At 43.6% G+C, this 26,780-nt stretch overlaps 13 non-coding genes across 13 annotated transcripts; 11 read left to right on the top strand and 2 right to left on the bottom strand.

Moving 5' to 3' along the window:
• Positions 1–1,051: 1,051 nt before the first annotated feature.
• On the top strand, positions 1,052–1,124 carry trnak-cuu. Its single transcript has one exon. It is a non-coding gene; the product is annotated as a tRNA-Lys (tRNA).
• A 1,296-nt stretch (positions 1,125–2,420) lies between these two features.
• On the top strand, positions 2,421–2,493 carry trnav-aac. The gene has a single exon. It is a non-coding gene; the product is annotated as a tRNA-Val (tRNA).
• A 2,055-nt stretch (positions 2,494–4,548) lies between these two features.
• On the top strand, positions 4,549–4,621 carry trnar-acg. Its single transcript has one exon. It is a non-coding gene; the product is annotated as a tRNA-Arg (tRNA).
• A 1,064-nt stretch (positions 4,622–5,685) lies between these two features.
• Positions 5,686–5,758, top strand: trnar-acg. The gene has a single exon. It is a non-coding gene; the product is annotated as a tRNA-Arg (tRNA).
• A 939-nt stretch (positions 5,759–6,697) lies between these two features.
• Positions 6,698–6,770, top strand: trnar-acg. The gene has a single exon. It is a non-coding gene; the product is annotated as a tRNA-Arg (tRNA).
• A 1,040-nt stretch (positions 6,771–7,810) lies between these two features.
• Positions 7,811–7,883, top strand: trnar-acg. Its single transcript has one exon. It is a non-coding gene; the product is annotated as a tRNA-Arg (tRNA).
• Positions 7,884–8,657: 774 nt separating this feature from the next.
• On the top strand, positions 8,658–8,730 carry trnak-uuu. The gene has a single exon. It is a non-coding gene; the product is annotated as a tRNA-Lys (tRNA).
• Positions 8,731–11,652: 2,922 nt separating this feature from the next.
• trnak-uuu lies at positions 11,653–11,725 on the top strand. Its single transcript has one exon. It is a non-coding gene; the product is annotated as a tRNA-Lys (tRNA).
• Positions 11,726–13,400: 1,675 nt separating this feature from the next.
• On the top strand, positions 13,401–13,473 carry trnak-cuu. The gene has a single exon. It is a non-coding gene; the product is annotated as a tRNA-Lys (tRNA).
• A 3,693-nt stretch (positions 13,474–17,166) lies between these two features.
• trnah-gug lies at positions 17,167–17,238 on the top strand. The gene has a single exon. It is a non-coding gene; the product is annotated as a tRNA-His (tRNA).
• Positions 17,239–19,237: 1,999 nt separating this feature from the next.
• Positions 19,238–19,310, bottom strand: trnar-ccu. The gene has a single exon. It is a non-coding gene; the product is annotated as a tRNA-Arg (tRNA).
• A 4,926-nt stretch (positions 19,311–24,236) lies between these two features.
• Positions 24,237–24,309, top strand: trnak-uuu. Its single transcript has one exon. It is a non-coding gene; the product is annotated as a tRNA-Lys (tRNA).
• Positions 24,310–25,564: 1,255 nt separating this feature from the next.
• trnak-cuu lies at positions 25,565–25,637 on the bottom strand. The gene has a single exon. It is a non-coding gene; the product is annotated as a tRNA-Lys (tRNA).
• Positions 25,638–26,780: the final 1,143 nt, after the last annotated feature.

The raw sequence follows: 26,780 nt of genomic DNA on the forward strand, positions 1-26,780 counted from the left end.
GAAAAAAATAGCAGAGGTACTTAAAACCATGCTTTGTTTTACCCCTTTCGGCTTACATCAGCATTTGGGGGCCCATAAGGGAAGCTAATACACTGACACCATATCAATAGACGCACATATCTGGGAGAGAGCATCTATTAAATGTGAGGATTCCTGCTCGGGGCCCAGAGAAAGTCACACAATGATACTAACATTGGCAGCATCACACATAAAAACAATTGTTAGGTGCATAGACAACAACAAAAAAAAAATCAAATACATACCGAACGCCAGTGTCGCCTTAGTGCTCCACGGTCCCTATGCTCCTCCCTCCTAGCAGGTTTTGCGAGGCTGGACGCTTCATCAGGAGGAGGGCAAGCAAATATATTACCATTAGAAAAAAAAAATTCTTTGGAGTGAGGACAACTAGGACATAGCCCCTATATAATTAAGGTTTTCTTTATGCCAAATCGATAAAGGAAGAATATACACCTAAAAACACCTTTGCTAAAAGCGTTTTGTTAAAAAGGCATTCTGTCTATACTTTCAGTTAAACAATCCATGTATTCTTCATTTTGTGCAATTAGAAAGCACTAATTGGAACAAGCGCCACCCCCTCTCTCAATATAAACAGGGCAATTTGTGCAGAGCTCGTTATCTGCCTGTGAGCACCCAAAATCCTCTCTTCCCTAAGCTCCAGGCTTTCAGCAGCTCATTATCAGAAGGCTTCTCAGGGGACTGCAAATTACCTTAGCAAAGTTTGTGCGACTTTGGAAAAGAAGAAGCAATGCATATTTGTTTCCATTGGGGATTTGCTTTATTGTCAATGGGAAAGCGTTTCAAGAGATTAATTGTCTATGGACAAATAATCTCCCCATGGGACATCAGCATTATCGGCTTCTCCCCCACTCACAGAACCAGGAAGTGACAGGAAGTGATAAAGTAAGTACAAAATACATTGATATTTCTTAATTAAAATAATAGGCAACAATTACATTTGGCTTAAGCCCTACTCATTAATCTTGCATTGACAAGGGGTCTATGTTCTTCCTTTTGCAATTAGCACACCAGTGCCCGGCTAGCTCAGTCGGTAGAGCATGAGACTCTTAATCTCAGGGTCGTGGGTTCGAGCCCCACGTTGGGCGCAGTTTTTTTTAACTATTCTTATATCTCAAACATCTTTACCTGTCAAAGGTAAATGGTACACACACATACCATACACAGGCCTGACCTGTGTGGCATTCAACCAATCGGCCCGTGTAGTCTCACAGATGAAGGTAAAAACCATACTGCCCCTCTTAATGTAAAGTAACACAACAGCTTCCTACCCAGTTGATGCAGGCAACACCAAGAGGCAAGGAACCTCCATAATAATTTGTATGTGCAATTTTCTCAACATGTCAGATACTTTGTTAACCCTATATACACTGGGCTTTAAGCTGTCCCATGGATCCCCAGCATCTTTGTAGCCATGATGTTTTATCTTGATAACAAATGACATGTGGGAGATGCTATAAAACATAAACTTTGTTGTGATTTGCCCAAGTATCCCTAGATCTTTTTTTTTACCAAACACCGCTAACTGTAGCAAAGCATTGCAGTTTGTAGATTTGAAGTAGAAAGACATAGCTACCCATTGTGGATTTGTCAGAATGAGGTCTTTCCAAAAATGGATGGATTCCTGGGCTAAACCTACTGTTGGTAGAATTCTAGTCCTTGACAGGTAGGTTACTGCTGGGAGGTTTTCCTCTGTACAAGTCGTACGTCTCCAGAAAAAAATGTATATCTGGGATGGGCCCATTGGGGAGTCACGGGACTTAACAAATCAGTTGCAATCCGGCACGTTGACTACAATACTTTTGCCATATATAACTCTATATTTTGAAGATATGACTGTTTAAAATTGGTTGAGAAGCCTAGATCTTGTCTGGCAGTAAGCGCAAATGCAGTGCCAATCCCGCTGGCAGGCAAACTGGTCTCGCTAACTGGTTTGTGCAAGGGACATGAAAGGGCAGTACAGCAGGAAGCAAAGAAGAAATTGGTTTTTTCTGGGGTTCAGTTTACGCTGGGCTTAAGACCATAGCTCACCATAGCTTTTTAGACCCCCTACAGTCTGGCTTTAGGCCACAACGCTCCACACAATCATCTCTAAGCCAGCTAAGCAATGACCTGTTTTCAGCTAGAGCCAAAAAACACTTCTCACTACTAATACTCCTAGGCCTCGCAGCTGCTTTTGACACAGTCGTTGACCCTCTCCGCCTCCAGTCCCTTCTTTCTGTTGGCCCTGGTGACACTGCCCTTTCCTTGTTTACCTCTGACCTCTTTCGGGGTTTCCTAGTGTTCATTAGTGGGGCCGCTGCTTGACAGTCTCAGCAATGTCATCTGCCAATCAGCTTTCCTAGCGATTCAGATAGGAGGCTCCCAAATGAGTACAGCAAGAAGTTTCTGTAGTGTAGTGGTTATCACGTTCGCCTAACACGCGAAAGGTCCCCGGTTCGAAACCGGGCAGAAACATGTGTTTTGTTATGCTTTAAGCTGTTTAACATCATTGATCACCCCAAAGCAGGGGTCCCCAACCTTTTTTACCTATTAAAATCACAATGGTTCCATTGAACTTATGCAATTAGGTGTTGGCTGAAATTGACAGGTGTAAGAAGGTATGACCCAGTATGTATGTATGTATGTATATCTTTATTTATAAAGCGCTACTTATGTACGCAGCGCTGTACAGTAGAATACATTAATATAAACAGGGTGTTAAGATAATAGATAAATACAAAGTATAATAAATACAGATAAATACAGCTGCAATAAGTTAAGAGTCGAGGACACAAGAGGAAGGAGGTCCCTGCCCCGTAGAGCTTACAATCTATATGGGAGGGTAACTAACGGACACAAATAGGCAAATATAAGTGCTGTAGGTCACAGTGAGTGACACTACAATATAAGTGCCAGTTCCCAGATCAGGTGCTGGACAAGTGCTCCAAAAGGTAGTCTTTAACCTTAGTTTTAAAAAGACTGGGGGAGGATTCTCTCCGGAGGAAATCAGGGAGGGCATTCCAAATGTAAGGGGTAGCAAGGCAGAAAGGTTTAAGACGGGAAACCGCAGTAGTAGTGGGGGGCACGACCAAACAATTGCTCTGCGAGGAACGAAGGAGTCGGCCGGGAATGTACGGAGACACAAGGGACGAGATGTAGTGAGGAGCAGAGGAATGGAGGGCTTTAAAGGTTAGGAGAAGAAGTTTGTAAGCAATTCTTTGTTTGATAGGGAGCCACGACAAGGACTTTAGCAGGGGAAGGGCCTGAACTCTCCTGGATGAGAGGAGGAGAATTCTGGCAGCAGTGTTTAATATAGACTGTAGGGGGGAAAGATAGGAGTTAGGGAGGCCAGTTAATAGCAGGTTGCAGTAGTCCAGTCGTGACAGGATGAGAGCATGCATGAGCAGCTTAGCTGTTACAGTAGAAAGAAAGGGACGAATCTTTGCAATATTGCGTAAGAAAAAGTGACAGGTTTTGACAGAGGTGTTAATGTGGTTAGAGAAGTAGAGACTGGAGTCACAAAGATCACCCCCAAACAACGCGCCGAATCGACGGGGTTGATGAGGGTGCCATCAATAGAGATAGAAAAGGGGGGGGGTAGGACCAGGCTTAGGCGGAAAAATCATTAGTTCAGTTTTTGTTAGGTTGAGTTTGAGGTGGCGTTGGTTCATCCAGTTAGAGATGGCCAGGAGGCAGTTAGAGATTTGAGTCTCAGTTTCAGCTGTTAATCACAATGGTACCATGATTCTTATTGATGCAGGTGTTAATCCTTCAAACTACATGACTGGAAGTGTGAACTGTTGTGAAACCTCCGGGGTAAGGATGTCAAAGCGGCATTGTATGTTGATGACAAGCGGTGTCACAGGCCCCCTCCTCTGTTCAGGGTTGGTTTTTCCAGGCTGGCATAAATGGCCTCTTTCACACCTCATTCAAACTGTCTGTTCTCTCAGTCCAAAATATGCACGTTACTGTCCTCAAAAGAGTGTCCTTTTTCTTTGAGGTGTAGATAGACTGCTGAGTCTTGTCCTGAGGAGTTTGCCCGCCTATGTCTGGCCATTCCCTTACAGAGAGGTTGTTTTGTCTCCCCAATGTATAAGTCAGAGCACTCTTCACTACACTGGACAGTATAGACCACATTACTTTTCATGTGCTTGGGTGCAGGGTCTTTAGGGTGCACCAGCTTTTGTCTCAGGGTGTTGCTGGGTTTGAAAAACACAGGAATGTGATGTTTGTTGAAAGTTTTTCTGATGTTCCAGCAACATATGGGATGACTATGTTGTTTCGCCTGCTGTGTTCCTCCCTTCTGTTTGTTGGTCTGGTCTTTCTGCTAGTCTTTGATTTGGTTTTGATAAAGGCCCAGTCTGGGTACCCACAAGTTTTCAGAGCTCCTTTTAGATGTTTATAGTCCTTCTCTGTAGCCTCTGCATTGGATGCCACAGTCCGATGATGTTGAGTCCTAATGACACCCAGTTTATGTTCCAAAGGGTGGTGGGAATGAAACAGCAAGTACTGGTCTGTCCATTCCTAACTGGGCCAGTGGCGCAATGGATAACGCGTCTGACTACGGATCAGAAGATTGTAGGTTCGACTCCTGCCTGGCTCGGCTCTTTTAAACCCATATCTTTCAGTAAATTCCCATTAATATTTCCTACACTGAGCATTTGTTGGTTATTGTTGTAGTGAGTTCGCTATACAGACACTGTACATACCTGCCAGGATTGCCTAGTCTGTAGTTCATTTGTTGGGTTTATAATCCAGTTACATTGACTAATCACCACCTCTGAACATTCTGGTGACACTTAAAGAGCGGTTGCGGCAAACTGTATATTTTACATGGAGGTTAGTTGTCAAGATCAGTTGCTGCAACTGGGGGTTTCTTAAAAGTCACAACAACTAATCACCCTGCCTGTCTTCTCCCTTATATACAATTTAAATAAGTATTATGCAGAAACTTGCTGGGCAGTGTTTAACTACAACTCTCCTTTATTGAGCAGTGGAGGCAAAGCCCTTTATCAAGTGTAAAAAACGATTGCACACACTGTTATTAATAACAAGAAGTGACAGGAAATACTAAAGTGCTAAACTTATGCTGAAATTACATTCTGCCTATCGTTTTAATAATAAAAAATCCATATTTTCCTGTTTTTTTGCCTTTATAAAGCATTTATTTGAAAGTTGAACTCTATTCATTGAACTCACCCCCCTTACTTTATAGACAGGACAATTTATTTAGAGCTCTCTACCTACATTTAAACTAACAAACTCCTCCCTTCTCTAACCTGAAGCCTTTGAGAGCTCATTATCAAAGGCTTCTCAGTGGACTGGTAACTCATTTTTGCAACTCTTTTAAAGTTATTTAGAACAAGAAGTGACAGGAAGTACTAAAGTGAAACTGGCTTCATATTCTCATTTAGAGCCAGAGATAACTGAAACCATAGACATTTCTTAATTAAAACAATAGGCAAAGAGTATTTTAGTACAAGCCCTATTCATGCAGCTCATGTTGAAATGGGGTGTAATTGGTGCTGCTGCTGGTTCTTTACCTGGGGCGTAATTATAGTGTAACTGGGTGCCCAATGGGACACTGAGTAATAAGCTTCAATAAATATTAATTTAATAAGGTGGTCACACCTCATTCTAGACATGCCACACCCTTTAACCTTAACTGGGCCAGTGGCGCAATGGATAACGCGTCTGACTACGGATCAGAAGATTGTAGGTTCGACTCCTGCCTGGCTCGGCTCTTTTAAACCTATATCTTTCTTAAGGTGGCCACACACGTGGCGATTTCCAATATTTCGTGCGACCACCTGGCCGATCAGCGAGTCGACCGATATCAGCAGCCTCCTGCGATATCGGTCGACTCGCCGACAGGGTTTCGTACGACATTATCGGTGTGTGTATGGCCAGCTTTACACTAAATTCCCATTAAAGCGTTTATTTGAAAGTTGAACTCTATTCATTGAACTCGCCCCCCTTACTTTATAGATGGGACAATTTGTTTAGAGCTCTCTACCTACATTTAAACTAACAAACTGCTCCCTTCTCTAACCAGAAGCCTTTGAGAGCTCATTATCAGAGGCTTCTCAATGGACTGGTAATTCATTTTTGCAACTCTTTTAAAGTTACTTAGAAGAAGAAGTGACAGGAAGTACTAAAGTAAAACTGGCTTGATTCTTGTTTATTCATTTCTTAGTTAAAACAATAGGCAAAGAGTATTTTAGTACAAGCCCTATTCATGCAGCTCATGTTTAAATGAGGTGTGTACTGTCCCTTTAAGAATACCAGATACAATCTCAGTGTAATTGGTGCTGCTTCTGGTTCTTTACCTGGGGGGGTAATTATAGTGTAACTGGGTGCCCAATGGGACACTGAGTAATAAGAAGTTTCAATAAATATTCATCCCCTCCCATATAGATTGTAAGCTCTACGGGGCAGGGGACCTCCTTCATCTTCTGTTTCTGACTCTTATTGCAACTGTACCTTGTATTTATTTGTATTTATTGTTGTTCTTTGTATTTATCTATTATTATCTTAATAATCCCCTGTCTGTATTAATGTATTCTACTGTACAGCGCTGCGTACATAAGTAGCACTTTATAAATAAAGATATACATACATACATGTAATAAGGTGGACACACCTCATTGTAGACATGCCACACCCATTAACCCTAACTGGGCCAGTGGCGCAATGGATAACGCGTCTGACTACGGATCAGAAGATTGTAGGTTCGACTCCTGCCTGGCTCGGCTCTTTTTAACCTATAATATTCTTACATGAAATTCCCATTAATATTTTTACACTGAGCATTTGTTGGTTATTGTTGATCTGTGAGTGAGTTAGCTATACCCACACTGTACGTACCTTTAGCAAGTGTACAAAACTATTGCACACACTGTTATTGACAGGGACAGTATACACCTAAAAACTATTTTACTAAAAATGAGAACATTAAATAGGACTTATGCTGAAATTACGTTCTGCCTATTGTTTTAATTAAAAAAAATAAATCCATATTTTCCTATTTTTTTGCCTTTATAAAGCGTTTATTTTAAAGCTGAACTCTGTTCACTGAACTCACCCCCCTTCCTTTATAGTCAGGACAATTTGTTTAGAGCTCTCTACCTACATTTAAACAATAATAAAAACTCCTCCCTTCTCTAAGCAGAAGCTTTTAAGAGCTCATTATCAGAGGCTTCTCAGTGGACTGGTAATTCATTTTTACAACTCTTTTAAGGGCTCTGGCACACAAGGAGATTAGTCGCCCGTGACAAATCTCCCTGTTCGCGGGCGACTAATCTCCCCGAAATGCCATCCCACCGGCGAAAATGTAAATCCCCGGTGGGATGGCATACGCGGAAGTTGCCTTGAGAAGTATGCCATCCCACTGGCAATTTACATTTTCCCCAGTGGGATGGCATTTCGGGGAGATTAGTCGCCCGTCAACAGGGAGATTTGTCTCGGGCGACTAATCTCCCCGTGTGCCAGAGCCCTAAATAACAGAAACCATAGACATTTCTTAATTAAAACAATAGTCAAAAAATATTTTAGTATAAGCCCTATTCATGCAGCTCATGTTGAAATGGGGGGTGTACTGTCCCTTTAAGAATACCAGTGCACTGACATACAATCTTAGTGTAATTGGTGCTGCTGCTGGTCCTTTACCTGGGGCGTAATTATAGTGTAACTGGGTGCCCAATGGGACACTGAGTAATAAGTTTCAATAAATATTCATTTAATAAGGTGGACACACCTCATTCTAGACATGCCACACCCATTAACCCTAACTGGGCCAGTGGCGCAATGGATAACGCGTCTGACTACGGATCAGAAGATTGTAGGTTCGACTCCTGCCTGGCTCGGTCCTTTTAAAGCTTTGTCTTTTGTTACATTACATTCCCAGTAATATTAACTTCACTGAGCTCATTTTAACTGGCTTTTATATATTATTTAAGCAAGCTAGCTTTACAAACAATACACTTACCTAATAGCCGAGTCTTACCAAATAACGAGTGGAGCAAACCATTTTGGGTAAGGGTGGGAGGGGCCTGATTCTCTAGTCCTTTCCCTTGAGTGTCTGTTACAAGACTGAAAGAAGTGAATATTAAGCACCGGAATACACGAGACAGCAATTAATAGCTGGAGCCATTCCAAAGTGAATAAATGAAGCACCAAACCATGTTACATACTTATTGAGTCATATCAGCCAATGAATGGACTAACTTTTCTCATTTATTTCTTCCTGTTACAGTTAGAGCTGCATTACTTCCTGTCAGCTGATCTCTGAGAGAGCACGCGGCCCATCACAAAATGGCGGACAACAGGTAAGAGGAAACTATCTACTGATATATATCGTCTAGTTTTGACCGGCCACTTAATATGATATAGAAAGTATCTTTTGCTTCTTGTTGAATGTTGCAGTTTAGCAGCGGCCTAAGGGATGTAGGTGGGACTTGGCACACTATGGCGGCACGTAAGGCTCTGATGTGTTGTCGGCATTATGAGGCAAGTCCCACCTTTAGCTTATGCGGTACTAGAACCCCCAGCATGCCACAGTGCCTCTGACAGAAATATAAAATAGTTGCAAATTGCATTCCTTACCATTCAATTTCTCAACCCAGTCATGTGACCTCAGAGCCCGGATAGCTCAGTCGGTAGAGCATCAGACTTTTAATCTGAGGGTCCAGGGTTCAAGTCCCTGTTCGGGCGCTTGTATTTTTGGGTGGATTTTTAAAAAAAAAAAAAAAAAATATATATATATTATACTTCAAATATATTGAACTTGCACTTTTAATTATAAAATAGCTTCTGTCAATTAAGTTCCAATCTGTATTTAAAAACATCTTTAACACGCAGCATTGAAGGTTAATGGCACACAGGCATTTCGACAGTTTATATGATATTCAGTAGGATGCGCTTTTGGGAGGGGAAAGTGCACCCCGCACAGAAATCCTTAAAGGAAAATATACCCTTTTTTTGACACAAGCTCATTCAGTTGGGTTTATGTAGAAAATGTGTATAAACAGTACTACAACTACTAGAATATATATATATATATATATATATCTAGTATAAATAAATCTAAAGCAACTGGACTTGTCCAGTTGCTTTAGATTTATTTATACTAGATATACCATGACCTGGATGAATGAAAATCTTCATAGACATATATATATATATTGCATTTTACAAAGACATGATTCCTGAACTTGAGCGGTAGGATCAGACTTGGGTGTGCAGGGCCCACCAGAGCTGCCATCCCAGGGCCCCCCCGACACTCCCAGGGACCCCTGCCCACCCCCTGAGTGCACATACCTCCTGCTTACCTAGGGGGAGGGATCAGGGACAGATGTCCGAGGTTGAGCACCAATGCTTCCTGGTGGGGATTGGTTCTGGGTTGTTGGGGCCCATGAGGGCTGGGGGCCCACCAGGTTTTTTCCCAGTGTCCTCCTGGCCCAGTCCAACCCTGTTGGGAGGAGACCATAGTAGTGCTTCTGAATTATAGGAACCATTTTCCAATCATCCATAGCCTCACAGAGTCATCCAACCCCTCCCTCGCCTTTACCCCATTGTTATAGACTCTAGGATTTAGGACGTTCAAGTATTACTGTCTTTGGGATATTCCTCAGTGAGCTCACATGCATATAATGGAGTAACAAATATCTTGCCTTGCCATCACATGAAACTGTTATGGTGTAAAGCTGGCCATACACTAAAAGGTCCGTTCATGTGGTGAGATCGCTGAATGAGCAGATCTTTCCCACACTGAGGTGGGCTATATCAGATTGATCCAACTGCACACATTGATGGGATGCAAGTCACTGGGGTGAGGACTTCATCAAGGAGCCAATGTGCTTCTCAACCGGATGGGATTTTTAAAGCTGCCCAATGAAAATCTGGCCAGATATTGGTCAGGTAGGCCTGTTGGAGGGCCCCATACATGGGCCAATAAGCTGCCAATGCAGTCTATCAGCAGCTTTTGTTGGCCCGTGTATGGCCACATTTAGCCATTACAATAGATGCCTTAACATAGAGCTACACTAAATAACTGGACAAACTGGTATGGGTGCAGGGAGTTCCCAAACAAAGGATACCCAGCTGAATCAGTCAAATTATACCTGGAGCATTGGATTACATGGAATGTGATTAGCAGTGCAATCTATATTGGTTTAACTCATTTGCCTGATTGAGAAGAAGGGCTCATCCCAAAAAAAACCTAACATTAACCTGATTGGCTGGGACTCTCCTTTAGTTGTGGCTGTGCTGGGAGAAGGGTAAGATGGGTTATACTTTCCATTGCTTATCCTCTTACCTTTTCTTCTCTCTAAATCAGAGATGGGCCAAGCTGGGAGGGTGCCCAATGCAGGAATCACCCCTCCCTCATGTGTAGGGGCAGTTTTAATAAATGGGCTAAAGGGGCAATTGCATAAGGCCCACCATCAAACCTCCTATAACTTTTGACTAAAGCATCCCCTAGAAACTGCAGATCCCTCATATTCATTAGCTGGAAAAGCTTTGATAACCATTTACTTTAACTTTCTGTTCAAACAAATGTTCCTTTGGGATCTGTGGTATTTGTGATTATGGTTTATCTGCTTGTGACACACTTGGTGTAGGGCAGAGGGCCATATCTGGATCTCACGTCTGCTTCACTAAACATAGGCTATGTCATTATTTCCTGCCTATATATATTTAAAGGGATACTGTCATGATTTATATGGGGTACTTTTTATTTCTGAGCTTTCAGAAGGAGCCAGCGCTACACATTAGAACTGCTTTCAGCTACTAACCTATTGTTTCTCCTACTCCCATGTAACTGGAGGAGTCCCAAGCCGGACTTGGATTTCTTACTACTGAGTGCTATTCTGATACCTACTGGGAGCTGCTATCTTGCTCCCTTCCCATTGTTCTGCTGATCGGCTGTTGGGGGGGGGGTGGATATCACTCCAACTTGCAGCGCAGCAGTAAAGTGTGACTGAAGTTTATCAGGGCACAGGTCACATGGCTGTGGCACCCTGGGAAATGTAGAATATGGCTAGCCCCATGGGAAAAACAGATTACAATACAGGATTCTGCTGGAGAAGCTCTATTAACGGATGGGTTTTGAAAAAAAAAAAAATATTTTCCCATGTTAGTATTTCTTTAAATTGTCCTGCTGCACCCAGGGCCTGAACTAGGGGTAGGCAGATGTAAGTGCCTAGGACTCCCACTGTGGTACCCTAGGCGTGTGCCTCTTCTGCCTACCCCTAGAACCGGTCTTGCCCTAAATTTTTATTACTTCCCATATTTTTTTTTTTTTAATAAATACACCACTTAATTAAAGATAATTAAAGATAAAGCTCTCAAATCAATAGCAGAGCCCCCAATACAAAGCATATTCTACACAGCTTCCCATTGTTGGCAGCACGCAGATTTTCTGGAAAGCAGAGGGACTTCAAGTCCCAGAATCCATCACTTCACAATGGAACAAGGTGATGGAAAGGGTTGGGTTCTTATTGGTTGGAAGCAAACTATCCCGCTTTTCTCTGAGCAATCAAAGATAGACAGGCAGATACATAAACAAATGAAAACAATACATATTTTACAATACCTTTTTCAGTGCAACACAATGCCAATCAAGGATTTTTCAGGGCCCGGATAGCTCAGTCGGTAGAGCATCAGACTTTTAATCTGAGGGTCCAGGGTTCAAGTCCCTGTTCGGGCGCTCAATTTTTTTTTTCTTGCTTGAGTGTTAATTTTATTATTTACCCCACTGTATTTTAATTCAATTGATGAAAGTTATTAGCTATAATTTTGCAACTGAAACATATTCATTTAAGATGTCTCTGATTATTTCTTTTGGTACAGTTATATATAGTCAGAAACACTGTGTGTATGTGTACACCGTGCTAAGTATTGTGAAAACAAAGTATTTATAAAAGTGTTAACTACTGGAAATAACAGACTGTCTCAGTATAATCAATTTATAATCCAGTCCTGTTCCTGAGGTAAGTTACTCCTCAATATTCCCCCTCTCCTGCATTACCTATAGCAGTGATCCCCAACCTGTGGCTCAGGCAGGAGTCCAGAGATTCCAACAAAAAGCTACATGGTAAAGATGCTTTCACCCGAGTTGATCTGAACTGGCACACACCGGGTGGTTAAATGTAGAAAACTGGGTGCAGTACTTACCTGCTTTCTACTACTGCCAACCTGCTCCATGTCCTGGTTCTGTGCTGAGTCAACTCATTTCTCTTAAAGAGGGCGGGGACTGCAAACAGGTGTCAGGTATCAGTTTTACTATTATACAAAATGAATAGCAAGAGCTGTTTGGTGGGGGGCTCCACCTGCTGGTTAATACAAGGTAATGCGGGTAAAAGCATTGCGGCAGACCAATAAGTAAAACAGATTCCTGATGAAGGGCATTGTCAAATGGGGGAGAAGGAGCCCACCAGGAAACCCAAGCAAGGGGCCCACCAGGCACCACCCAGCTAAGTGCCCACTATTCCCCATGAGTACCAGCGCCAGTGCAGATAACTATTGTGCAATGCATTCACACAAGCTGCCGGTGTGCTTTGGCTGGTGGGGCCCAACAGGACCGGGGCCCACTAGGTTTTGGCAGGCCAGTCCGACTCTGCTGATGGGTAAACAGCACACTGGCTGTAATGGGGGTAGCTAGGGTTGCCACCTATCCAGTTTTGACCCAGTCAAAACCCCCTGCCCGGTTTCCCAAATTATGAGAACCAGGCAGGACTCGCTCAAGGTGGCCATACACGCTAAGATCCGCTCGCTTGGTGACCTGATATCCCCACCTTCTGGTTAGGCCCTAGGGGGGATCGGGGACCACATCGGCTGGTTGATGCGGCCCCCGATCCAACGAAATTTTTAAACCTGCCCTATTGAGATCAGAGGCCGATGTCGGTCAGGCAGGCCCATCGTTAGTGCCCATATACGGGCCAATAAGATATTGGCAGCTAGAAACAGCCCATGTATGGGGATGTCACGACCCGCCTCTTCCCCATCCCATGATATCACAGCCCCAGCTCTCAGTTTAGAAGGCACTGATTCATTGTATCTGTTTGTGACTTCAATTTTGCCCACATTTACAGAGAAAGCTGTACTGTAATGTTATACAAAGTTGAACCAGTCAAACACCCCAAGAGAGATCTACTTGCTTGTAGAAGCCACCAATTGAATATCTGTGTCCATTTGCCTTCCCATGTACTGATTCAAGTCTGACTGGTGTGATCATTTTGTCCCTGGGCCAAAGATTATATATTAATACAAAAATATCTTAACTGGACAGTGATATTGGTTTTCAACCAAAAAATATTGAATTTCTTATGATAAATATAGTAATTATTATAAATTGGGTTAATTTAAAGGGTTATACACAGACAGCCCGGCTAGCTCAGTCGGTAGAGCATGAGACTCTTAATCTCAGGGTCGTGGGTTCGAGCCCCACGTTGGGCGTGTATGGAGATATTTTCAATTTATTTGCTGACTTTTTCCAGGCACTTTTTCGAAAATCTTCTCTTCCTTTTCAAGTCTTGCAAATATATTCACAACTTTGTCAGTTTTGTTGTGACCAGTGCCGAGTCTCAGGACTTGTTATTGATTTGAATCATTATAATGAATATAAAAGATTTAAGAATATATAAGATTTTAAAATACCTTTTTGTAGCCTTTCTTTTTGTTTTCCTATATGTATTTCAAAGCTAAAAATACACATTATTATTAAATTGGGACACTAAAGGACATTATTTTATTAAAGTCAACAGAGAATGTAATTTTTTTCCTAATAAAAGAAAACAAAATTCTAAGCAACTTTGCCATATGCATTCATTATAAAATGTTTTTTTTTTTTAAATGTATTTGTATATATAATTGCTATTAGAAGCAGTGTCTGCCTGTCCTGTTCTATTCCCTGCCCTGGGGGCTCTGGCATATGAAACAATGCAACACAAAGCAACAGCCTGACAGGGAAGCCTCTGAGGAAGTCGCAAGGCGAAACGCGTCAAGGTTTTATGCTGTATAGCACTCTTGTTTTATAGAATTTTAAGTCTGCTGTTTGAAGAAAATGGGCTTTATTTAAGGCAAGAAAGATTTTGAAGTCTGTGAGTACCCACTTCTACCCGACCTGGCCAGGTCCGGATTTGTGGAGAGGCCACAAAGGCCCGAGCCTAGGGCGGCAGAAGTTTAGGGGCGGCATGCCGCCCCGCCGCAAGAACATTTTTAAATTTGGCTCCCATACGGAGCAGTCGGGACCTCTCCCCACTGCTCCGTATGGGAGTTTAAAGGGGATGGCACATTGCGCATGCACACTGGGGGGAGCGTTCGCGCATGCGCACGGGGGGGCACCCACAGGGGCGGCCTCGGGGCGCCCAGGATAGAAATCCGGCCCTGGACCTGGCTCTCTCCCTCCATTTATAGAACCGGGCGCCCGGGCTTTCTGGGCGCGCACCTATAAATAGAGAAGCTGGAAGAGAGCTGCCGGCAATGTACGGTTGTGATGTGCTAAGGTCGGCCCAAACCCACCCGACCCGCAGGTATTGGGCCTACCCGCACATTGCCTCATGTTAAATTTCAAAATTATATATTAACAAAAATCTGCTTGCGCGTTTACAAAATTGACTTCTGTAGAGGGTTCTGCTGGATGAGCTCCATTATCTGATGTGTAGCAGTAACCTAATTTCTATGGATATTGGTTTGTCGACAGTGCCATCTGCTGGCCAGCTACAAGTTTCTCAATTCTGAATTGGGAAAGTCAGTTGGATGACTGGTGAAACATCTTTAAGAAAAACACAGCAAGTCTAGTTGATTTGACTTATTACTACAGATATACTATGACCTGGACGAATGAGAATCTTCACAAACAAAATCCAAAGTGCTTATGTGGTGCTTATCCCGGAAACCAGGGTGTAACTACTATACAGCAGCCGCGGGGGACATGAGGGCCAGATTGCTGCTTCTGCTGTATGGTAGTCCCTCTCCCTAGCGCCTTCTGCTGTTTTTTTCTGGCACTTTCCACAAACAAACAAGAAGGTGGGTGAGTACATAGATGGACCATAAACTCACCCCCACAGGCTATCGGCGCCATGCATCCCTTTACCTTTTTGCCCAAGTTCTACTATATTTGTATACAAGCTATAAATATGGCACCGTTACTGATACTTAGGACACTGGATTACACTATTTTCATTGAAATTTGTGTATGATTCTCATCAGAACAAGCATCATTGCTCCCTCTTATATACAATGAGTGAGACTTATTAAAGGGGTCCACCACTTATACCGGGTTACAATGAACTACATTTCCTGACCATCCCCTGGCAGAATAGCATTTGGGTTTTTCCCCTACTTCCCCTATAGCTAATTCAGTTCTTTTTAGAACTGGATTCCAGTCACAGTTTTTGTGCTAGCCACAGTGCTTTCTCAGGAGTGGGTCCCCTATCATGGCCAGGGTGAAAAAATCCTGCACTTCCAAATAAGAGATTGTGTAAAGAATATGTGGCCGTTCAGTTCTGCCTATACCAATTGGACCAATTCGGCAGCTAATCGGCCTGTGTATGGGCAGAACCGAGCGGCCTGGCCGACCGATATCTGGGCTGAAATTGGCCAGATATTGATCGGCCTGGTTAGAAAATCCAGTCGGATCGGGGACCGCATCGGCTCGTTGATACGGTCCCCGAACCGCCTGCTCCATTGCCGCAAATGTTATTCGATCGTTTGGCCCCAGGGCCCCAGAGATTTTTTTTTTTTTGGTACTTGCTACCCGATATCGCCCACCCGTAGGCGACATCACCAAGTGAGAGGATCTTATAGTGTATGGGCACCTTTACACTATAAGGGGATGCAGATATTCTCCCTGTACAGAAACCTGCTTCAGTTTCAGAGAGAGATCTCAGGATGATATTATTAGCCTGCATAAAACTGCCTGTTTCCCTGGGATTCAAGAGGCCATAACCTCACAACTTGCTAGTTCTTTATTTCAACCTAGTCGGTTTGAACGCGTTGGAGTCAGATGTAAGCTCTTCTGGGGAAGATACCTGACCTTATTAAGGCAGTCAGGCGAGTTGAAGGAACAGGATCAGTCAGCAACAGCGGTATTCTTTGCTAAGAAGCACATTTTTTCCAGTGCACAAAAAGGTGCAGGAAGGGCACAAGATGTTAAGTAAAGTACCAGTGGAGGCAAAGTTTGAAAAGCTTTATCCCTTTCCTCCACAGAATCAGGTGGAATGGGATAGTCCCCTGACAGGGTGACCCAGTAGCGAGGTTGTCCTGGAAGACTGCTCTCCCAATACATGTTATGTCGACATTAAAACACCTGATGGAGAGGAGAATGGAGGCAGAGCTTAAGAAATTGTACATGACAACAGGATCCATGTGCAGGCTCCCTAGCCTTGGTGTCGGTAGTCAAGGCTCTTTGCATTTGGATAGAGGATTTAGAGCACATGACCACAGAAGGTGAGACCTGGTAGAGAATGTTGGCATCCCTGGCAGATGTGAAGTTGGCCATGGCCTTCTGTCTTGGAGCAGCAGGAGAGCTATGTCAGTGGCTTTATCTGTGGGGGCAGGAGGGGCCTTTGGCTAAAGTATTAGTTCAAAGATACAGCCTCAAATAATTCATTGTCTAAGCTGCCCTTTGAGGGTAAATTGCTTTTGTGTAAAGCCTTGGAGGAAATAACATTGAAGTCCTCTGGAGGAGTACTTTCCTTCCCCAGACCCCTGGAAGATTCAAGGATCCATCGAGAAGTCAGTTGGATATTTTTTTTTCTAGGAAGAGAGAAGATTTTGACTAGCTAATAAATACCATTTTGTAGAAAGTATTCATTAGTCAAAAAAATCTGTAGCAGACTATGCAGTTGGCATCAATGAACTCAAAAAAATCTTACTTACAACTTAGTAGACATGGGAACTGCATTAATTTTGTCTCAAGAATATTCACACCATCAAAGGGCATTGAGCCATTTGTACAAACTTCAGTAAAGTGAGCTTTATAACGTAAGGGATCACATGACGTATATAACAGCAAGATCAGTCGGTCAGGTATGTATGACACTGGCTTTTTTGCTCCCTTTTGCCCTTACACAAACCTGAATGTTTTTCTTTAAGTTACTCAAGACTGTAGGTCTCCTCCCAGTGGGTCACCAAGAAGCATGGCTTGCCGTGATCGTATAGTGGTTAGTACTCTGCGTTGTGGCCGCAGCAACCCCGGTTCGAATCCGGGTCACGGCAGTTTTTCTATTTAACTTTCACCTGCTAAATGAAATCAGAGTGCTAATGTGACTCAAAAATGAAAAAGAACCATTTTCAGTTGTTTTGTACTTTGCACTGCATTAGTATGTGCTCTCCAATGCAGTCATATGAAAAAGTTTGGGAACCCCTCTTAATTCTTTGGAGTTTAGTTTGTCATTGAGCTTTCAAAGTAGCAACTTCCTTTTAATATATAACATGCCTTATGGAAACACTATTTCAGCAGTGACATAAAGTTTATTGGGTTAACAGAAAATATGCATCATTACAAAAACAGACAGGTGCATACATTTAGGCACAGAGATATTACATCAATACTTAGTTGCGCCCCCTTTTGCAAATGTAATAGCCTCTAGATGTCTCCTATAGCCTTTGATGAGTGTCTGGATTCTGGATGGCGGTATTTTTGCCCATTGATCCAGGGCCGCCATCAGAAATCACGGGGCCCCTCACAACAAAATTTTCCAGGCCCCCCTCCTCCCACAGACATTGGTAGCCAGGGCCCCCTAAAACATTAGTAGCCAGGGCCCCCATAAAACATTGGTGGCAAGGGCCCCCCAGCATCCTCCAGTTACCCCTCCCCGGTCCTCCAGCTCCCCACAGAGTCCTTCCCAGCATCCTCCAGCTCCCACCCCCCGAAGAATCCTCCGGCTCCCCTGTGGCTTCCTCCGGCATCCTCCAGCTCCCCCACCGGCGACTTCCTTCTTCTGTGTCCTCTTGATATGTGCCAGCTCCCCGCTGCACCTGAAAATTTTATAGGGTTGCGTCCTGTGCGTCCACGGGGCGCAACCAATCAAATTTCCCGTTGGCCACCAATGAACCAATGATAGGGCCCGGAGTTCTTTAAAGGGGGCCCAAGCTACAAAACTGTATCACGGCCGGGCCCCCTTTAAAGCAACGTCCCCCCTGTGCCCCCCTGATGGCAGCCCTGCATTGATCCATACAAAATCTCTCCAGTTCAGTTAAACTTGATGGCTGCCTCCAATCATCCCATAGATTTTCCATGATATTCAAGTCTTGGGACTGTGACGGCCATTCCAGAATATTGTACTTCGCCCTCTGCATAAATGCCTTTGTCATTGTCTTGTTGGAATAGCCAACCCCTGCGTAACTTCAACTTTGTGACTGATGCTTGAATATTATCCTGAAGAATTTGTTGATATTGCTTTAAATTCATCCGACCCTCGACTTTAACAAGGGCCCCAGTCCTTGAACTAGCCCCACAGCCCCACGTGCTATGCTGTGTTCTTTTTCTGCCATGCAAAGCGCTTTTTGTTATGAGCAAATAACCCAGTTATTGTCTCATCAGTCCAAAGTGCTTTGTTCCAAAATGGCTGTGGCTTGACTAAATGAGCTTTTGCATTATAGTGACTCTGTTTGTGGTGTCAATGCAGAAAGGGTTTCTTTCTCATCACCCTGCCATACATATGTTCTTTGTGCAAATTGTTGCAGCAAGATGTTCTTGCAGGTCTTTGGAGGTGATCTTTGGGTTGCCTGTGACCACTCTCGTAATCCTCCACATATGCCGCTCCTGTATTTTTCTTGGCCTGCCAGACCTGGGTTTTACAGCAACTGTGCCTGTGGCCTTCCATTTTCTGATTACATTCCTTACAGTTGAAACTGATAATTTAAACCTCTGAGATAGCTTTTTGTAGCCTTCTCCTAAACCAAGATACTGAACAATCTTTGTTTTCAGCGTTGCTTTGAGGATCCCATGCTGTCACACTTCAGAGTAGAGTCAAACAGAAGCACAACTTAAAATGGCCACCTTAAATACCTTTTCTAATGACTAGACACACCTGCCTATGACGTTAAGGCGTAACAAGCTAATCCAACCAATTTGGTGTTGCCAGTAATCAGTATTGAGCAGTTACATGCATTCAAATGAGCAAAATGGTTGTGAAACATCTTCAATGATTACTGATTTACATGAACTTTGCAGAAATCCATCTTTCTAATGTAAAAAATAACTTGTAATCTGCACCCCAGATGGGACTCGAACCCACAATCCCTGGCTTAGGAGGCCAGTGCCTTATCCATTAGGCCACTGGGGCACTTGTGCAGCCATCCTCTGTTCTTTTAGAGTTCTTTGCATTCAAAGCAATACAGTTGAATACGTTTTATGTTGCCTCTGCCTTATTTAAATAATGCTTGAAATGCAAAACTATTATGGAGAAAAACTTTTTGCACCCATTTATACATGCTAGGGGGGGCTAGGGGATTATGGGCAGAGCCAAAAAAGTGCATTTAGATGCAGTTGAACATGCTCTTTGGTTCGCATCATTAAATGAACAGTCAGCCTATGATTAAGTACCGCAAGGTATGAAACGCGTAAGGCTTGTTGTAACATGTGTTAGTTAAATAAATATAACTTGATTTTACTTTAATTTTCGTGAACTTCTGCCATTCTTTACACCTGAAATCCCGGAGTGCCTGCCTATTGATGTTGTGATGTTAAACGAACAGTAACACCAACATTTTTTAATGTTTAATTTGCCCCAAAACAGCCATAATGATTTTTTAAAATCTTCAGCTTGAATCCGACTCCATAGCTGCTCCATAGCCAAAAGGTGCTCTACTTCTATTCCTTTTGGGGAGCTTTGGGGGGTAATGTTATTTAAACTGCAGACGCTGACAAAAAAGCGCAAGTGCTTTAGGCCAGTGCTGTCCAACTTCTGTTGTACCGAGGGCCGAAATTTTTCCGATCTACGTGGTGGAGGGCCGATAATGGAAGCCAGTTTTGGCCACTCCCCTTTTTGAAACTGCACCCACTTGAAACCACACCCATGTTATCACATGACCATACCCATATTAATGGTTATAGTACAGCAAAAACCTGCCATACTCTGCCTTCCCTACCCTGCCTGTGTGTGCCATACTCTGCCTTCCCTACCCTGCCTGTGTGCGCCATACTCTGCCTTCCCTACCCTGCCATACTTTCACTGTGTGCCATTCTTGGCTGGTTTGTGCCATACTCTGCCTGTGTGTGCCATACTCTGCTTGCCCTATGATGCCTGTGTGTATGGCACACACAGGCAGCCTACAGTGACACAATGCTGGCACTGCTCCTACAGTCTGCACAATAACTATATATTAAAAAACTTTTTAACTGAAGTACCACCTCAGTATATGTTCTTTTTGTAGTGTGCAGGGATTATTTGTGGGTTTCTACTGCTCCTGAGGTGTGAACAGGTGAACAATGGGGGTGATTACAGCCTGAGCCTGAGGTGTGAACACTGCAGGGGGTGAACAATGCAGAGATTAAAAGGTGTGAACAACACAGGGAATTACATATTTAAACAATACAGCCTGATTACAGCCTGAATCTGAGGTGAGAACCATGCAGGGGACCAGTTAATCACAGTACTAATACCATTTAAAGCTTACACAAGAGTAAGCCATCAAAGCAGCCAGACAGGTGGGGGGCCACACAGAGGGGGGTCGCGGGCCGCCAGTTGGACAGCACTGCTTTAGGCCATTGGTGGGAAGCTGACTTCAGGCTCAGCGCACAGAGGAATTCAAGCTGCTAATGCCTTTTGGCCTTGGCATATTTGTTGGAAATATATGGCAGAGAAAATATCAAATTTAAAAAGTGAAATCCAGAAATGATTCAGGTCCTTCAGACTGATTTGGAAGCTTATCTGCCTGTGTATGGGCACCCCCAATGGGCCGATCCCGACTTTAAAGGAACAGTAACACCAAAAAACAAAGTGTATATAATTAATTACAATATAATGTACTAATGTTCTAACAAGTAACACCTGTTTTGAAGAGTTGCATGATACTTTGGTAATCCTTTCAAAGTAACTCCACAGCATTCACACCTCTGTGAGTTTCAGATGTCACCTTTCTGAAGAGTTACAAAGTGCCATTGTGATTGGATTAGTGGAAGAGTATATATGCTGAGGGCTTCCCATACCAGTCAGATGAACTGAAGAAGCTGCTCGGATGAGTAGTGAAACGTCTTCAATGATTACCAAACAAGTCCAGTTGCTTTAAATTTATTTATATTAGATATACCATGTCCTGGATGAATGAAAATCTTCATAGACAATAAAATGTACTGTTGTCCTACACTAGTAAACATTCTGTGTTTGCTGCAGAAAGGCTACTATAGTTTATATAAATACCCTGCTGTGTAGCCCCGGGGCAGCCATTCCTGCACTGGTACAGCTGGGGTGTTTGCTACAGAAACCCTACTATAGTTTATATAAATACCCTGCTGTGTAGCCCCGGGGGCAGCCATTCCTGCACTGGTACAACTGGGGTGTTTGCTACAGAAACCCTACTATAGTTCATATAAATACCCCGCTGTGTAGCCCCGGGGGCAGCCATTCCTGCACTGGTACAGCTGGGGTGTTAGCTACAGAAACCCTACTATAGTTTATATAAATAAGCTGCTGTGTAGCCCCGGGGGCAGCCATTCCTGCACTGGTACAGCTGGGGTGTTTGCTACAGAAACCCTACTATAGTTTATATAAATACCCCGCTGTGTAGCCCCGGGGGCAGCCATTCCTGCACTGGTACAGCTGGGGTGTTTGCTACAGAAACCCTACTATAGTTTATATAAATACCCCGCTGTGTAGCCCCGGGGGCAGCCATTCCTGCACTGGTACAGCTGGGGTGTTTGCTACAGAAACCCTACTATAGTTTATATAAATACCCCGCTGTGTAGCCCCGGGGGCAGCCATTCCTGCACCGGTACAGCTGGGGTGTTTGCTACAGAAACCCTACTATAGTTTATATAAATACCCCGCTGTGTAGCCCCGGGGGCAGCCATTCCTGCACTGGTACAGCTGGGGTGTTTGCTACAGGAACCCTACTATAGTTTATATAAATAAGCTGCTGTGTAGCCCCGGGGGCAGCCATTCCTGCACTGGTACAGCTGGGGTGTTTGCTACAGAAACCCTACTATAGTTTATATAAATACCCCGCTGTGTAGCCCCGGGGGCAGCCATTCCTGCACCGGTACAGCTGGGGTGTTTGCTACAGAAACCCTACTATAGTTTATATAAATACCCCGCTGTGTAGCCCCGGGGGCAGCCATTCCTGCACTGGTACAGCTGGGGTGTTTGCTACAGGAACCCTACTATAGTTTATATAAATACCCCGCTGTGTAGCCCCAGGGGCAGCCATTCCTGCACTGGTACAGCTGGGGTGTTTGCTACAGAAACCCTACTATAGTTTATATAAATACCCCGCTGTGTAGCCCCGGGGGCAGCCATTCCTGCACTGGTACAGCTGGGGTGTTTGCTACAGAAACCCTACTATAGTTTATATAAATACCCCGCTGTGTAGCCCCAGGGGCAGCCATTCCTGCACTGGTACAGCTGGGGTGTTTGCTACAGAAACCCTACTATAGTTTATATAAATACCCCGCTGTGTAGCCCCAGGGGCAGCCATTCCTGCACTGGTACAGCTGGGGTGTTTGCTACAGAAACCCTACTATAATTTATATAAATAAGCTGCTGTGTAGCCCCGGGGGCAGCCGTTCAAAGGAGAAAAGGCACAGGTTAAGGTCCCCATACACGGGCCGATTCTAGCTGCCAATATCAGTCCCTTAGACCGATTTGGCAGCTAATTGGCCCGTGTATGGGCACTAAACAATAACGATTCTACCTCCACCTGCTGATTCAGCCCTAAACGTAGATTTTTAGTTAACAAAATGTACTAATTTATATCTGTATGTTTAACTTACCATGTTGGTAAATTGGTTTAGTTTTCGTCAAGTTTTGTGTCCTGTACATTAGAGGCTATTTGACTTGTAAGGTGACAACTGTATATGTATACAAATATTAAGAAGACATATACAGTCAGTATAGAAACACAGATCTCTGCAATGTTATTAATCTTAATGGAGCCCAGATAGCTCAGTCGGTAGAGCATCAGACACATGGCTATTCTGCTGTTCTGCTCTAGCCACGCCCCATTATGCACAAAACTTCCTATAATCCGCCCAAACCATTCCCAGTCCCCCAAGCCTGCTCTCTTTGCATCCTGAGAATCCCACATTTTCTCTCAGGGTCCCCTCTGCTCCAGGCCTCTGACAGCAGTACCCCCTATTTCCCCTGCTGGGGGAATGGGAGGCATAGGTGGACCCATCGAGCACTGTTTAAAAAACAATATGTATTATTCCTTAAATTTCAAATTGTTTTCTATTGTGTTTGTCAAGCAAAATAAACTTCACCTACACTGTAGAAATTGTTTTAATCTTATTTTCTTCAGCCTTGGAATTCAAAATTGCAGCAAGCAGGCAGGCACCATTTTGTGGACACTGTTATTAAGGCAAGCTTTAAATCCTGCCAAAATCTTGTTTCTGTGCCAGTATGGGGGGACCTGATGCCCATGTCTATGCACTGGTTACACAATTACATGGTGCCGAGGGAGGGGGAATGTGAGGGGCACAGCAACACCAAGTAAGTTCTGAATTGAAAGTGAAAGTAACTCTCTGCCCCACCCCTATGTCTAAGGCATAGAGGCGGGGCAGGCAATATATGATTGACAGCTGGGATTTTTACATGCTTTTATAATGGGCATGGATGTGTTTATAAAAAATGGATTTTGGTTTCATATTTAATTTGAAAAGGACTTTTATTATACAGCTATTTATGCCTGGGTGACAGGTCCACTTTAATAAAGTGGCCCTATAATTATATTGCTTTAGGGTCCAGTTACACTGCTAACTTGGTCTGAATAAACAAAATCAAAACTTTCCATGAAATGTCTGTGAAGATTCTCATTCATCCAGGCCATGATATACCGTATCTAGTAGAACTAAGTCGAAAGCAACTGGACTTTTCTGATTTTTTCTTCAAAATGTTTCATCACTCATCCTTCGGCTTCTTCAGTTCAAATGAGTGGTAGGAAATTCCCCGGCATTTAAACCCTTGAGGGGTGAAACAGTTTCAAGAAAAACTCAGAAAAGTCCAGTTGTTTTAGACTTTTCCATGAGATCTTCGCTAAATAGTAACCAAAGCAGAGCCCGGATAGCTCAGTCGGTAGAGCATCAGACTTTTAATCTGAGGGTCCAGGGTTCAAGTCCCTGTTCGGGCGCTGGACATTTTAGAGTCATACACTACAATCAAAGTGACATTTAAAAAATTGGTTAGATCAGGGTTGTCCAACTTCTGTGGTATCGAGGTTCATGTGTTTTCTAGCATATGTGGTGGAGGGCTGATAATAGAAGCCAGTTTTGGCCACTCCCTTTTTTAAAAACACTATCACTTTAAACCACACCCATGTTAACACAAACATTTTTAATACCATATCCACATTAATGGTGGTAGCACAAAAAAAGGACGAATCCGGGTCACGGCAGCTTTTTCAATTGATACCATTTTGTCAACATTAAAAATTGCCCTGTTTCCTCTGTTGTTAATAATATACCTGTCTTTTAACAGTCAGGATATTTATGAAGTTTGTTACTTCATTTGGAATATCTGAAGATTTATATTAAAGAATAGATAACATCCAAGAAATTGTATTAATCCAAAGTGATATAAGGTAAATGAGCTACAATTTCTCAATGGGTACGCACTCCAAACACAGGTGAAGGTGGTTAAAAAAAAGTTTTATTCACATTAATCTTGATGCGTTTCGTGTCTTTCAACACGTAATCACATGACTACATGAAAGACACGAAATGCGTCAGGATTAATGTGAATACAACTTTTACCCATCAAGAAATTGTGACCAGGGCCGGAACTAGGGGTAGGCAGAAGAGGCAGCTGCCTAGGGCACAACGATTGAGGGGCGCCAGGCAGGAGCCTCTCCTGCCTACCCCTAGTGCTACCTTGTCATTGCCTCTGCTGCTTGTCATTAGCGGCGGAGGCAATGACCGATCTAATCGCCCCGCCCCCCTGCATCGCCTCCTGTGCTTTGGCGCGCATGCGGGGAGGTGGGCGGAGTTGCCCAACCAGGTTGCCTAGGGCGCCCGGTCGGCTTGGCCCGCCCCTGCTTGTGACTGCTGGGTCTCCCTGTGCTATGGGTCTGGGGCACTGCACCTGGACCATTGGATCAGTGAGTGAGTGTCTATGAAAAACCATAAAAAATGTGATTTATGTGATTTGTTTATGAACAAATAGTCATGGAACTTTTTTTCCCTGAGTGAAGAGTCCGGGGCAAGGCACCTGGACCAACTTTGTGAAGGGGTGAGCGAATGCGAATTGTGACTGACTGTTTTAAACTTGAAAAAATATTCAACTGTTTCCTTTTATTGCATGTTTTAATTTTCTTTTTACACTTGTGGAAAACTGCAGTCTACCTGAACTATAATAAAATTATTTAACTGTGAAGTACAAAAGGTAAGCGCCGAACGTGGGGCTCGAACCCACGACCCTGAGATTAAGAGTCTCATGCTCTACCGACTGAGCTAGCCGGGCTACTTAAGCACGCCCATATTGAGAATGGGTGGGATAATCTAAGAGAGTTGCATACCACCCAAGTTCCCAGAAATCTCTGCTTCCACAGGCGACTAAGCTCCTTGTTAAGCTACTCACTGCTTTTCTTTTCTGAATTAGCACAAAGTTGCCTGAAGAAGGAAACTTTGCGCAACTTCGGAAACTGAAGCAATGTTTACGCCTTTCCACTGGTGATTTCCTTTATTGCTGGTGAAAAAGCTTTTCGGGGAGATTAGTTGCCTGTGGGAGCAGAGATTTAGTGTGGGTGACTAATCTCCCCGTGGGACATTACCCCAAAAGAATAAGCTAGTTTATAACCACCTGTCCTTTAAAAGCTAAATGGGTGCCATTGGATAAAATCCTGTATTGTGTAAGGACTGGGTAGTACCTAGCCAATAAATTAAAGAGATTCTGTCATGATTTTATGGTATATTTTTATTTAAATGACACTGTTTACATTGCAAACAATTTACTCTACCATTTAAAATTGTATCCTTGCCTCAACTATATTTTGTTTTAACTGTAATATTGGTGTGTAGGTGCCATCTCAGTGCATTGTGCCTGAGTCTGAGCTTTCAGCCAGCGCTACACATTAGAACTGCTTTCAGCTAACCTATTGTTTCTCCTACTCCCATGTAACTGGAGGAGTCCCAAGCCGGACTTGGATTACTTACCATTGAGTGCTATTCTGATACCTACTGGGAGCTGCTATCTTGCTCCCTTCCCATTGTTCTGTTGATTGGATGCTGGGCGTGAGGGGGCATGTATCTCCAACCTGCAGCACAGCAGTAAAGTGTGCCTGAGTGTGAGCTTTAAGAAGGAGCCAGCGCTACACATTAGAACTGCTTTCAGATAACCTATTGATTCTCCTACTCCCATGTAACTGGAGGAGTCCCAAGCCGGACTTGGATTTCTTACTATTGAGTGCTATTCTGATACCTACTGGGAGCTGCTATCTTGCTCCCTTCCCATTGTTCTGCTGATCGGCTGCTGGGGGTGGGGGGGTATCACTCCAACATGCAGCATAGCAGTAAAGTGTGCCTGAGTCTGAGCTTTCAGAAGGAGCCAGCGCTACACATTAGAACTGCTTTTAAGACAAGCTATTGTTTTTACTGTTCAATGTAC

This window comes from Xenopus tropicalis, chromosome 3, assembly GCF_000004195.4.
Source record: "Xenopus tropicalis strain Nigerian chromosome 3, UCB_Xtro_10.0, whole genome shotgun sequence".
Lineage (NCBI taxonomy): Eukaryota > Metazoa > Chordata > Amphibia > Anura > Pipidae > Xenopus > Xenopus tropicalis.